A 14464-nucleotide genomic window follows, 5' to 3' on the forward strand; every position below is an offset into this window, starting at 1 on the left:
TATTTCTCAGCAGAAACTTTGCAGTCCCAATGCTGAAAAGAAAAATATTCCAACTAAGAATATTTTACTTAGCAAGGGAATTATTCAAAATTGAAGGAAAGATAAAAGCTTTCCAGAAAAATAAAATCTAAAAAAGTTCATTATCACCTGGCCTTACAAGAAATGTTAAAGTGATTTCCTTAAGCTAAAAAAAGTATAGAAACAAGAAAATATATGAAAGTAAAAATCTCATAGCTAAAGTTCAATGTATAATAAAGGCAGTGAATTATTCACTTATAAAACTAATATGAAAAGCCAAAAGTAGTAAATATAACTGTAACTATAATAATTAGTTAAGAGATACATAAAATAAAAAGTTGTAAAATGTGAAATAAAAAACGTAAAATACGAAATAAAATACATCAAATGTGGAAGGACATAAAATATACATGTTATAATGTGTTTAAACTTCATGTCAACTTAAAATGTATAATAGCATAAAATTTTATGGTATTTCCACCATAAACACAAGAGCATCACTAATAGTAAAAATATAATAAAAAGGAAGTGATGATTTTTGATTATGTATTACCTTTGCTTTTAATAAAATTTATTTAAATAAAAAAGAGCATGTATACTATCAATATGACTTATCATTGTTACTATTAACCTTGATCAATTGGTGAAAGCAGTGTTTATCAAATTTTTCCACCATAAATTCACCTTTTCCCCTTCTTTCCATACTTACTACTGGAAGGAAATTAATAAGTAAAGCCAACATTTAAGGAATGGATTTTACATTCCACCTCCTCGAGGGCAGTATCTACATAAATTATTTGGAATTCTTTTGCATGGGAGAGTTGTATATTCTCTTTCATTTATTTATTTATTTGACCATTTATTTGTAACAGTATAGATTTATGGATATTTATTTTATAATCTGGGTTTTAATCCAATATAATATAATATAATCCAACAAAAAGTATATTTTTTCCTGTTTTACTGAGGTAAACTGACAAATAACATAATATATTTGAAGTGTATAGTGTGATGACTTTATATAAGCACAGTGTGAAAGAATTACTTCATTGAGGTAATATATCGATCACTTCACATATGCTTTTTTAAAGTTCTATTCTCTTAGCAAATTTCAATTATACAATACAGTGTGATCAACTACAGTTACTGCGTTACACATTAAATCCTCAGATATTCATTTTATAATTAGAAGTTTGTATAAAGGGTAATTGATATGCTATTTTTTTTTTTGTTACACACAACTTTAGAAGACTAATATTAGTACAAGATATAGCTATACTGTATTTTCAATTAATCATGTTGGAAATCTCACTTTAAGGAACTTTGGATAGCCTATTTTTTTTTCCATAAATAAAGTAATTTAAATATGTTGGTTCATAAAGAGAACATTATGGTTCATTATAATCTCTTTAATTTTCCTTATACATAGATGAAAAATTACGCGTTTATTTTAAAAAGTAGTGCTTTTTGCAAATGAAAAGATAAAGAAATCACCTTTTGTTTACATGTAAACAAATTAGAGCCTCGAAATTATGCATATGTATTTGAAGTAATTCTCAAACAATAGTATGCATAATAATTTCTGGCATTTGGTGATAAATTTCTATTCCTGGTTCCCACTCTCAATATTTCGATATGGAAAAACATGTGGAGCTCAGAGATATAAAATTTAATAAGCTTTCCATGGAAATCTGATGGTAATTTTCAACACATTTGAGTAACAATCTTGTGCAAATAACTGCTGAATTTTGCCAGTGGCTAGTCTCCCACTTTTCTAGTGACAGTATATTTTCCATCACCTATATCCATATTTTAGGAGGTCAAGTAACTATATTTTCAGTTACACGTGGCCGCATGACTAAGTTCTCTCTACCAAAATGGAAGTAGAAATGAAGTACGCAAATTCTTGTCACCTCCTTAGAAGATAAGTACTTTTTATTCCATTTCACAGTTTAGAACATAGTCTTGCTGCTGGCGAGCCATAGTGAACCAAGTAGACTAAGAAAAATTAAGTGATATTGAGCAAAAGAGTAGATCACCCTGCATATCCTGAATCAGTTGCATCACTCTGTGCTTTTATGTTAAGTATATTTTTTGCCAGCTTTGTTATAGCAGTATAACCTATACTTTGATATAAGTGATTTTGAGAAATTGGACCAATTCCTAGTGATAGGTACATAATGCATATGTGTTAATATTTTTTCAGTTTTAGTTCATATGACCCAGGCTGACCAGAAGTCTCTGTTTTATACCTGTAGTTTCACCTAAACATGCTCTGTGCCTCCTTTAACCTTCAAAGTAGGCTTGTTTAAAATATAGCCACCTTAGATTTAAGAGACTTAGGTGGACTAATGATATAACAGAATTCTAAAAGGGTTCTACAAAATGTTAAATTCTGATTCAGGAAGAGTTCAAAATCGTTGTGATTTTATAAACTTTAAGTACTAGGCAAGAACACTACACCAGTATCATTGTGCTAGCATATACATGTAATAATATAATCTACATTTGATTAGAGGGTAAAAAAATTAGCTATTTAAAATCATTTCATGGCCTGTCCAATCTCTTCTGGTATCTAAAAATCAATGAGCCAGGAATTCTATAGCTCATTGGCAAGTGCCTATCACTGTTTGGAATTTCTGAATAAGCAGAATGATTAATTCATTTAAATTTATTACCCAGGAAATATCAGAGGTGGCAGATGCTTTTCTCAATAGTGATTTACATTGAGAAGAAAATGAAAATTCTGGCTATTTTAATTAAGTGAATGTATCATTAAATCCAAGGCCATTTCCCTTGCAATATTTTTAAGAAGCAGAAGTGCTCTTGGCCTGTTTTTGTTTGTTCGTTTGTCTGTTTGTTTCTGTTCAATGACATACATTTTTTTTCCACTTCTCTTCCTTGACTTAATGGGGTAGATGTCCCTAAAGATTGCCACCTTGGAAACTGATTAATCTCCAGTCATTAAAACTCTCTACTGACATTGCAGAAAAGCTGTCAGGATCTCTTCATTAGCCTTGAGATGGGAAGCTTTAGATAAGCACGACTAAACTTTAACACTGTCCTCAGGGTGTATTACCAACACAAGATTTTACAGCATCTTAGGATGAATATTTTCTTCATTCACATATATTTTCATCACAGAGATTTTGCATATATCTGTCTCAATAATACTCAAAACTGCTAATATAAGTCTTGGGAATATTATGTAATTGAAACTTGTTATCAGTAATTTCTTCCTCTCGTTTTTCAGTGATTGAAAGTGTAAGGATTTACTGAGTTGATTCATTCTTCTTGTTCTGTAATTCACCTCAATATAACCAGGAGAGTGTTCTATGACTTAAGAATTTTTTTTTTTTTTTGCATCACTACATTTTAACTTGTGTTTTAAAAGTTTTTTTTTTTTTTAATTTCCTTAGGATTTTTTTTTTTGAAACCTCGTTGTCAACATCTTCCACCAGTACCAGCGCTCTCATATAACCACACACATCCTGTACCAAGCCAAATTTGAGACTTTGAAACATTATTACGGTACTCTGTAATTACAATGCTTAAAATTCCATTTAAATGTAAGTATAAAACATTGATCCCTATCAACTTTGATAGTTTCCCCAAAACTAAATAAAATCAGATGCATGAAAAGCAACCAATTAATACTCTATGAAATTGTTATTGGTTCATTCCACATGTGTTATATACCAATATCCACCTTTCCTTTCCCTTTTCTTTTTGGAATTGGAGAGATGACAATAGCTCTCTATCCAAATTCCCAAATGTGGAATTCAATCACAACGAGAAAGAAAAAGAAGTGACATAATTCAATTTCTTTTCTACTCATTCTTAAGTCTCATTAGGTTTCTAGTCCTGATTTATTTAAAATCAATATACTGTGTGGCAGAAGTTAGTTCACTGACTCTTTATATTTACCTTAAACCCATCATCTTCTATGAATTTCTATTTCTCAGTGCAATGCTATGGTAAAGTGAATATTAGAAAAATAAATTAAAAAGATCATCAGAAGACATAAATAGCAAAATACATATATCACTTGCTTTTCAAAGTAACTGAACATATTTTTATTGAGCACTTCCTAGTACCAGGCACTAACTACAGCAAAATATATGATATAATTTATTACAAGAGAGACTGTGACTAGTTTTCTTATAAGCACATAAATGCATTTCCATGTAAATGCAGAGAAAGAGAACTGTTAAATCATTATGGGATCTGTGAGAAGATGTTTTAGAAGGAAGTCTAGAACCTTCCAAGTTTGGAAATATAAAGTGCCAAACATAGATGTGGAAACTGGTTAAATAAGACCATCTGATACAGCAGGATAAATAGCAAGTAGGGCTAGACTTGGGCAGTTAATTGATGATGTAGGAGAGACAAGTCAGAACTGGATTATGGTTGCCATGCTTTTTCCATAATAAAGTGCCTGGACTTCATTTGAGCATTCCAATATTTTTGAGCAAAGTATAGACATTATCATAGTTGTAATATATATTTGAAAATGCAAGAAATCTGAAATTCACCCAATCCAAACTATCATACTCCAGAAGAAGGTAAGGTAGATGCTTCTGACCAAAATGCAATTAAGTTAGAAATCAATAGCAACATAACCAACAAAACCAGAAAATCCCATGTGACTGGAAATTAAAAAAAAAAAAAAAGGCTAATAAATCACAAGGCAAAGAAGTAATTATCATAAAAACTAGAATGTATTTAGATTCTTCTGATGAAAATATTATATGGAAAAACAAATGTGTTACTACATTTGTTACTACATTGGTAGAAAGTATACAAGTTTAAATTTGGTATGAGAAAGAAAGAAAATCAACTGAAGATAATTTAACTGAGCAATGATCTAGTATTAATTTCATTTCTTATTTTAAAAAGATGTCCATAGCTGAGTTTTCCCTAGTTTTGAAAGATTTTACATGTTTATATTAGTTAAATTTTACTACCAAAATCTGTTTGTGTTAAAAAAGACATTAGTCCATCTAATTCTATCATCTATCTATCTATCTATCATCTATCTCTATCATCTAAATATAATCTATCTATCATCTATCATCTATTTATCTATCTATCATCTATCTATCCATCCATCCTACTTATAAATACAGGAGTAAATACAGTTATTAATAAATAATATAGCTAATAAAATAATCAAATAAAATCCAGCAATATGCTAAAAGAATAAAACATAACATGCAGACTTTATTTGGAAAATCCATGATAGATGAATAAATTCAAATAGCTTAGAAGGACATGAAGATATATAAAAATTCAGTTGTAGGATTTTAATATAGGGTGTGATTTGAAATAGGTCATGGAAATTAATTTCGGAGAAATAAGAGAAATAGGAGGGCCAATCAAAAAAAGGGGGGGCTAAAAATAAACAAATAATTACATTAAACAGAAAGAAATACATATTTATGTTCTAATAGCCTGTATATATTTATAAAGCAATATATAAGTGTATGCATGAGGGATCTGAATAATTAAATAAAATAAAAATAGTTGCAGAAAATAAAATTTATAAGATTTGTAAATGCTAATTTTATATTAAATTTACAATTAACTCCCAAAGTTTATACTGAATTCTTGATCCAGAAATTCCCATCAAAATTAATTTCACTCTGATAATTAAAACTATTCAAATTGTAGTCAAGATAACCTATTGGGAAAGGAAGTTCATTATCATTTGCATATGAAATGTAGGGCTTTTAATAAATATTCTAATTATCTATATTTATTAAACTCCTACTTGATATCCACAAAGAACAAATATTAAATAATGTGCTATATTCAATGATAGAAAGTTTATTATATTTAAGACAGAAACTATAAGACCAAAATCTTCTCTGTCATGTAAAAGAGCTCTTAGCCTTTTAAAATTTTACTTTATTTTCCTCATGTAATGAAGAGAGATATTTGTAGTCACATGATTCTAGTGAGAGTAAACAATATGTATGAGCATATGTAATACAAAGTATACAGTACGATTTGAAATCAGCAACTGCCATTTATTTTTAAATACTTTTTAAAAAACAGAGATAGAAGTCTTCTAAAGCAAACTCTTATCTTTGTCAAGCGAACACTCAATTTTTTACAAGGCTCATTTTTAATATACTTAGTACCTTATCAATTAAAATAGACTTTTATAAGGAGTGAACTTTGTCCCCGAAGAATTAATACAAGGACAAAATTTGCCTATATATATAAAATTAGAAGTGATATAAAGTGAGCCAGGGTCTCCAGGAAGACTCGTTTTATAATATTTTCAAGAACACATATTATGGATATAATATATATACATATGATATATATGTATTAGATATATTATTTATATATAAATATAATCAATCTATATGAGTACAACTGAAAGCATACTCACTTTGGTCAATGCAAAATGTGTTATGCCACTAGCAAAGTAATTTTATAAAACCACTAAAGTCAGGAGGAAAAATGAAAACCAGAAGCAAGAGTGCATGCAATTCATAACGATATTAGAACAATCAATGCTTTTCTTGATCTGTCATACTGAGATGTGTCAGTGCTCTCGTCCATATATTAGCAACTGCTACTTCTTTTAATTATTCAGTAATATTCTAAAATATTATCTTATCTCAGTTAATATTCAACAATAACCCTTTGACTGGTAACCTGTTTAAATTTTACCATCATATATACACACACCAGAGCACATTTATCCCTGCTAAAAGTTAATATATAAATAGAGGAAATAATACAAATATCTCTTGTGAATATTAAATAAAATAGTGCTGTAATACCCCAGGACAACACTGCAAATGGTAGTAATACTTTAATTTCCTATGCTTCTAATTTTATTATTGTTAGTGGTTGGGCAGATTTTATTAGCATAATTATACATTCCAAGATGCATGACGATTGTATATTATTGAAAATGGATAAATTAACTAAATTTTTGGATTAGTATTAGTCGAATTCATTAGTGCTTGATTATAATAAGGAAAATTAGAAGTATTAATTGAGGGGCCTGTCTAGTAGAATAGCATTTTCATATTAACCATGATCAATGCCAAGATCGAATGGCCTCTTGACTTTTAGGCAGGGCATCATGTTCAATTATATTGTTCTCCTGTTGATCTCTAATTTCATACACAGAAAAATTATTTTAATCACAATGATGCCAAAAAATAAACATGATAATAGTTTCCCATATTTTAAGATATGCATTATATTTTATATATGTGATAACATATTCCCTGCTTTCAGCAAATTTTAGTGCATAGTATATTAAAAGATTTTACTTTATACACCTTTGACAAGGAATAAAACTAAGGAACTAAAGTCTTTTCATATGTAAGAGTCATTGAGGACAATTTTATCTCGTTTTTATGCAGTAGTCGTCTTCTAGATGAGTGGAAGTAATGTAAGTTAGGATGAAAAAGAAGACACATGTGTTAGTTTTTCTCATGAGGCTCATATTTGACTCTGATTATCATAGTTGATTTTGCAGTCTAGGCTAAAGATACAAGCTCATTTCACATGGGTAACAAATAACCACTGGGGTTAATGACTTCTTAGTAATTGATGTTACTAAGCTGACTCAGATCTGAAGTAGTAACCTAGAAGTAAATGACTGTATATGCCATTATAAATTCTCCAATGGGTTTCTCTAATTTATATTTTAAGTATTTTACTTACAATAAATTACAATATCAAACTCCCGAAATTTTGCATAACACCATTTTAAACTGCTAAGAGCTATGCTTACTATATAGCTATTATTAATACCTATTATTTCCCCAAATTAAATGTTTCCATGAATTTTCCCAAAAGGTATTTGCAGATTCTCTATAATTTTTTAAATGACACTATAGAATTACAGTACTACTTTCCACAGCATACAGATGAATCCTCCACCTTAAATAACACATAGGATGCTGATTGTATATAACTGACTTTTTCCACTAGCAATTAGGTCTGGTTTATTGCATTTTTAACTGCTGTGTGAAACCACATCCTTCATCAGGTAAATGTTACAGGTGTAAATTGTATCAACTCCCACCAATGTTGTTGTGATTAAGTACAGCTAAGCTGCACTTGAGGATGTCTCTCAAGTTAAAATTCATTATTTCTAAATGCTGATATGTTCTAAAGAAAATAGAAAAAGCTGTTTGGAATTGAGATTCAATTTGTTCATGAGAAAACTTCTTCCTTCTTTACTTCTTTCTCCTCCTTTTCTTCCTCCTACACACAAAGGTGAGTGAACTGCGAACACTCTCATGTTGAACTTGTAATAAACAACTCAGGAGAAAACAGTCCTATTGTCATTAACTATGTGGCTAACAATTTCTGAGACTCAGACATTTGTATAGTTATGTGTGTGCGTGTGTGTGTGTGCGCGCACGCGCGTGTGTGCATGAGGCTGCACATAAATGTGTGTGTTCTTAGGTGTGTGGACAGAGAAATATACCACTAGAGACTGAGTTCACTTTTCTAGGACCATTAATAAAAACACGTAAGAGCAAATTGTAAAAAAAAAGAATATCTTTTCTATTCATAGACAAACTTCTCTAAAGTAAATATGGGATATATTGCTAAATTTAATGTTTTATTTTCTTCAAGATCATTAAGCTTCAGGAACCATTCATAAAGCAATTACAGACATCTATAGTATGCGCCACTCTCTACAAATAAGATTTTTCTTCTACTTGAAAATCTTAGAACTGTTAAGGCTTTCTGACAATACTGACTCAGATAGAAGAAAGTTAAGAACAGAAACTGTATCTTTTTGGCATAATCCCAAGTATACGTCTAACTCTTAAGAAGATTTCTAGAGAAACCTTTGAGGAAGAAAAAAAGTCCATATTTCTAATAAAAATCAATAAATATTTTCTAACATGACTTAATTTTCTCATGTAGTATAAAAACAAATGAACAAACCAAAAATACCACAGTTATAGCAACAACAACAAAGTAAATACAAGTATACCTGCATATGTGTATCTATATGCTAATATACAATGAAACAAAAGTGTGAGTTAGTGGCTCTGTATATCTCATATTTTAGTAACAGTTTACATTTATATCCTTATAGGAACTTAGAAAGTATGTATCTGAAAGTTAACAGAGTTCTCCTTATCAAAAATTCAGTTAGCCCACTTTTGTGTATTCTGTTATATTTATAAATCAACCATTCTGTTTTATCTGCATAACACTATAATGTATATATTCTATGACATAGTGTTGAAAGTCCTTTAGAGATGCTCGGTATTTAGAATGAACTTTACCTCCATAAAAAAAAATTAAAAAAATAACAAAGATATTCTGCCTTGAGCATTTGGAGAAAAAAATGGATGGGCTCAGAGAAAAATTATAGTAGTATTATACTAGGGAATCATAGGGCTAAAGTTGACTGAAACAGAAAAGAATATCTTTGGTCTGATGAAAATAATGAATCTTTAATTAGGCTGAAGGGAAATAATAGCAATCAAAATAGCAGACTGGCAGTTCAGATTCTGTCAGAAGATTGTCAAGTACTCTCTATTACTCAAGAGTGACATGGAATTGGGAACTGAATGACAGTGGTTGGCAGAAATTTAATTTCACAAGAAAGATATCTTTAACTCTAATGAAGCATGATGGCAAGGATATGCAAGGACAATGTGCTGAGAAACAAGGGAAACATTCTCATTCCAACTTTATATTTCTTTGGAATATTTAAGTAAATTAATAGTACTCTGAAATAGATGTTTGCTTTTTACTAAAGCCTTAAATTGACAGAATTTTCAACTAAAACTCTTTTAATCAATTGTTTTATAATTAAATTATGTAGTGTAATCGTTAAATTTATGAAATATTTAAACTACAAAAAAGAAAAATACTTACTGAAATTAAGCATGTCGTATTGTAAAAATCTTAGACTGTGTCTAGGAGACCATTAAGTCATATAAAACTGTTTACTGCTATAAATGCTACTACTACTACTGTTACTTTTAGGAGTATTCTATTCTCAGGACAATAAATCAAGATTGGCATTATCCTCATTTTTTAAAAATGGAAATCAAAGTTAGTGATAATGAATGCATATCATTACTGCATTCAATCATTTAGCAGTTATATATTTGTCGTGCCTGAAACTTACCTTCAAAAGTGATAGTTTTACTTGTTAAATGAAATTAGCATTAGTAGGTTTTCAGGGGCTATTTAGAATGTTTCTTTCTCATGCCTAGAATATTTTTAAAGGTTCATATGCACTTTTTTTGGTGTTATTTTAGTAATGTAAGTATTTAGGGCTATGAGTTTCTCTTGAACACAGTGAATTAACCTGAATGAATAATTCAAATAAAAAAACTTAAAAATAAAACAATAAGAATAACAGAAGGAAATAATAAGAATAACAATAATAAATCAGGTTGTTAAATTTACCTAAGAACTAAGTTTAAGAGAAAAGCATTGTTTGTAAAAAGGAAAGTACAAGTACACAAAATTAAAAACATCAAAAGCAAAACAGATGAAAGCAAGAGAAATTTAAAAAAGTTTTAAGAGTAATCTTCTAAATTATATGAAATATATTTGACTACTTGAAAAAGTGATTTTATAAGGAATCATTCCCTACAATTTGTTAAAAGAGATTGAAGCCTAAAATGGAATATTATAATATACACAATTGATTCTAATTAAGGCAGGAGAAGGGGTAAAGTAGAGCAGAGGATAAATTGGCCAGTTAGATTTTTTAAAAAAGCAAGATGATTATTTAAACACAACTTGTCACTAGTCATATTAATGAAAATGTTCTAAACTCCCAAGTAAAAGAGCAAAATTATGACAGGATAAAGAGAGGACTATCCAATTCTAGCCGTCACAATGAAACATGTTTTGACCGTAAGGACACAGATTAGTTAGAAACATAAAAATTTTAAATTATATATATAAATGTATATATGTGTATATATTTAGTAACTTAAATTATATGAAAAACAATCAGTAGTGTCCTGAGTATGTTTAACAGTTGACTCTCTGAATTTAAAAAAGAAAGAACAACCTCCATTAATGTAGACACTACAGTTCTTAATAAAATAATAGCAAATTAAATTGAACAATACATAAGAATGTTTATATAGCATAACCAATGTACTTATCAAAATCACACAAGATTAATTTAACATTCTAAAACCAACCATTGTAATTGCACTATCTATTCAAAATGAAAGAAAATGTGTATGATGATCTAAATAGAATAAAAAGCATTTGAAGAAATTCATCACTCATTCATAATGAAAAAAATAAACACACACAAAATCTCAGCAAACTGAAAATAGAAGAAAACTTTCTTGACCTAATAAAGAACATCTATGAAAAATCTATAGCTCTCATTATATATAATAATGAAAATCTGAACATATTATCCCTAAAAGCAATAAAAGCAAGAATATCTGTTCTCACTACTTTTCTTCTCTATTATACTGAAGGGCGCAGCTAGAGAAATGAAGAAGATAATTAAGAACTAATTTTTGAAGGGAAAAATTAAAAAATTATTCACAGATGACATACACTATTGAGAGAAATCCTGAAACTAGAATTTATAAATTAATCAAGTTCATATTATACAAGGCCATATCCAAAATATTCAATTATAATTCTGTAAATTAGCAAATTTCAAATAAATTTTTAAATTGTCATATACAATCCCTTGACAAAGATGAAATACCTAAGGTCAATATAATAAAGTATGTTCAAGACTGTTCCACTGAAAATTACAAAATATCCTTCAGAACTATTATGAAAATATAAATATATGGGTAAATATGTCAATTTTATGGAATGGAAAGTTCTGTATTATTAAGATGTTAATTCTGTCAAAATTCCTCTATGGATTTAACAATATTTATTTAAATCATCAGCAGGTGGTTTTGTTGAAATTAATATAGTGACACACTCAAAATAAATCAATTCTCTCAAACAATTTTTAAAACAAGGAATGTTGAAATGCTCCTACTGCTTGATTTAAAAGACATACTCTAAAGCTACATTAATCAAATAGATGTGGCAGTTGTGTTAGGATAGACAGATCAATGGAAAAGAGTACATAGCACAGAAATAGAGTTAGGCATATTTTATTTATAATTTCTGTGAAAGTATGATAATCACTCAATGAGGAATAAGAATTTTTCAATAATAATGCTAAATGAACTGGATATTCTTTTAAAAATAAACTTTGACACCTCTCTCTCACCACACACAAAAAACAAACTCTAACTGACTAATAGACCTAACATAAAGCACAAAAGCCAGCTGGAGCCATAATCATTTGGAGGGAAACTTTAGAGGAAAAAAGTCTTTGCAGTTTTGGAGTAGGTGAAAATTTCATAGGACAAAAATCACATGGCATATAAAAGAAAAAAATAAATTGGATTTTATTAAAATTAAAAAAATTTTTTTTTTCAAATGGTACCATTTGTAAAATGAAAAGGTGAACAAGATACTCAGAAGAAAATATACAAGAAAAGGGCTTGGTATTTTATATATAAAAAGTCTTTCAACTCAATAAAAAGACAAACAATTCTTAAAAATGGGCAAAATATTTTAACAGAACTTCAAGAAAGTAGACACACATTTGACCAATAAGCACATGAAAAGATGCTTGATATTAATAGTCAGTAGGGAATGAAAATTAAAACTACAATGAGCTAGCACTACACATCAATTAGATTGGGTAAAATTTTTAAAAACCTGACAATAACAAATTTTAACATGATTTTTAAGCAACTGGAATCCTTTCATATTATTGATAGGAATGTAAAATGTTATGGGCACCTTGAAATGCAGTGTGGTGATTTCTTATAAAGTCACAAATACACTTACATGATTCTAATTTTCCTCTCCTTGGTATCTATATAAGAAACAAAAACATACCACAGGGATATGTGTAAAAGAACATCAAAAGAAACTTTATTCATAATAGTTAATTGAAAATAACCCAAGTGTCTGTCAACATATGGATTGGTAAACAAATTGTAGAATATTTATATAATGCAACTCATTACATCACTAAAATACATAAACTATTGATATATGTAATGACGCAAAACTCAAAAACATATGAAAAACAATGAAGCTATGCATTCAGGATTGCATAGTCTATGTTTCTACTCTTTTTGGTTATCAAGAGTAAGCAAAAGTAATTCATAGGACAGAAGGCACATCAATGAGGGTCTAGGGCTAGAATTGAGGGGGATTTACTACACAGAAGTGTGAGGAAACTTTTTTGGGATGATGTAAGTATTTCTTCATTTTGATAATAAATAGCTACAAAAGCATATACCTTTGTAAAAAACTCTTTAAGCTGTACAATTAAAACAAGTACATTCTACCATATGCAATTATAACTCGAAAAGTACATTCTACCATATGCAATTATAACTCGAAAAGTTGTATAAAAATTGGTGACGTGAGAGGAGCAGTAGGAAATTTGGGGAGTAATATCTTGGGTAAGTTGAAAGACATTGCAATCCAAGTGGTGACTTGGCTTTAGAAAGAAGCAAATTTATTCATTAAAAGCACAAAGATGTCAGAGTATGTGGGTATGGATTACAAGAAAGCTATTAAGAAATTTTTAAAAATTATTTTATCAGTGAAATAAAATTAGACTGACTATAGTGAAGGGGTATAGAAAAAGTATGAAAAATGATTCAGGATCATAGAAATATGAATTAAAAAGAGAAATTAGAATAGCTAACCAGAACCAGTGGTCCAGTTTAACTTTATGGGTCGTGAATTTGACATGGTTACATGTCTTTGCTATAGACACACTGAGATTTTAGGTACAGTGTGGAGTAAGGAGACATTGAAAGGTAATCTGAATTTAATGGACAGTTTTATTGCTGTTTGTTCGTGTTTGTTTTCAGAGGAGAGAGAGAATTGGCTTTAGAAAAAAAGTACAATTTATCCGTTATAAGAAAAATTGAGGACATAAGCATGAGAGTGATTATAATCTTAAAGCAGGAAGTATCCAATCTAACCTAGCTGAGCAAGGAACTACTGACATAAATGAGGTGACTGGACAGTAAAAAATTGTTAGAGTCAAAGGCGGTGCATCTTATTGCAGTCCAGTTGGAAAATTAGTAAAATAGTTTTAAAATACATGAGATTAGGCATGGTAGAACCTTTGAATTTGAAAGGGATGAAATTGACAAGATTAATTACAACTTGATCTGTGGTGTGAGGTTGTGACTCCAATACTAACAGGCTGGATAAACAAGTAGTCCATCCCTCTGTCCTTTAGTTTCTTCATCTTCCCATTTTCTCACATCTTCCTCTATCCTTCAGTGTCTTCATATCATGAGCATAATAATTTGCTTAAATCTTAGTTCAGTTGTGATGATTAAGTGAGTCAAGGAATGCAGGGCACTTTGGACATTATCAAGCACCTGTCGACCTTCTTAAATGT

This window comes from Rousettus aegyptiacus, unplaced genomic scaffold, assembly GCF_014176215.1.
Source record: "Rousettus aegyptiacus isolate mRouAeg1 unplaced genomic scaffold, mRouAeg1.p scaffold_m13_p_12, whole genome shotgun sequence".
Classification (NCBI taxonomy): domain Eukaryota; kingdom Metazoa; phylum Chordata; class Mammalia; order Chiroptera; family Pteropodidae; genus Rousettus; species Rousettus aegyptiacus.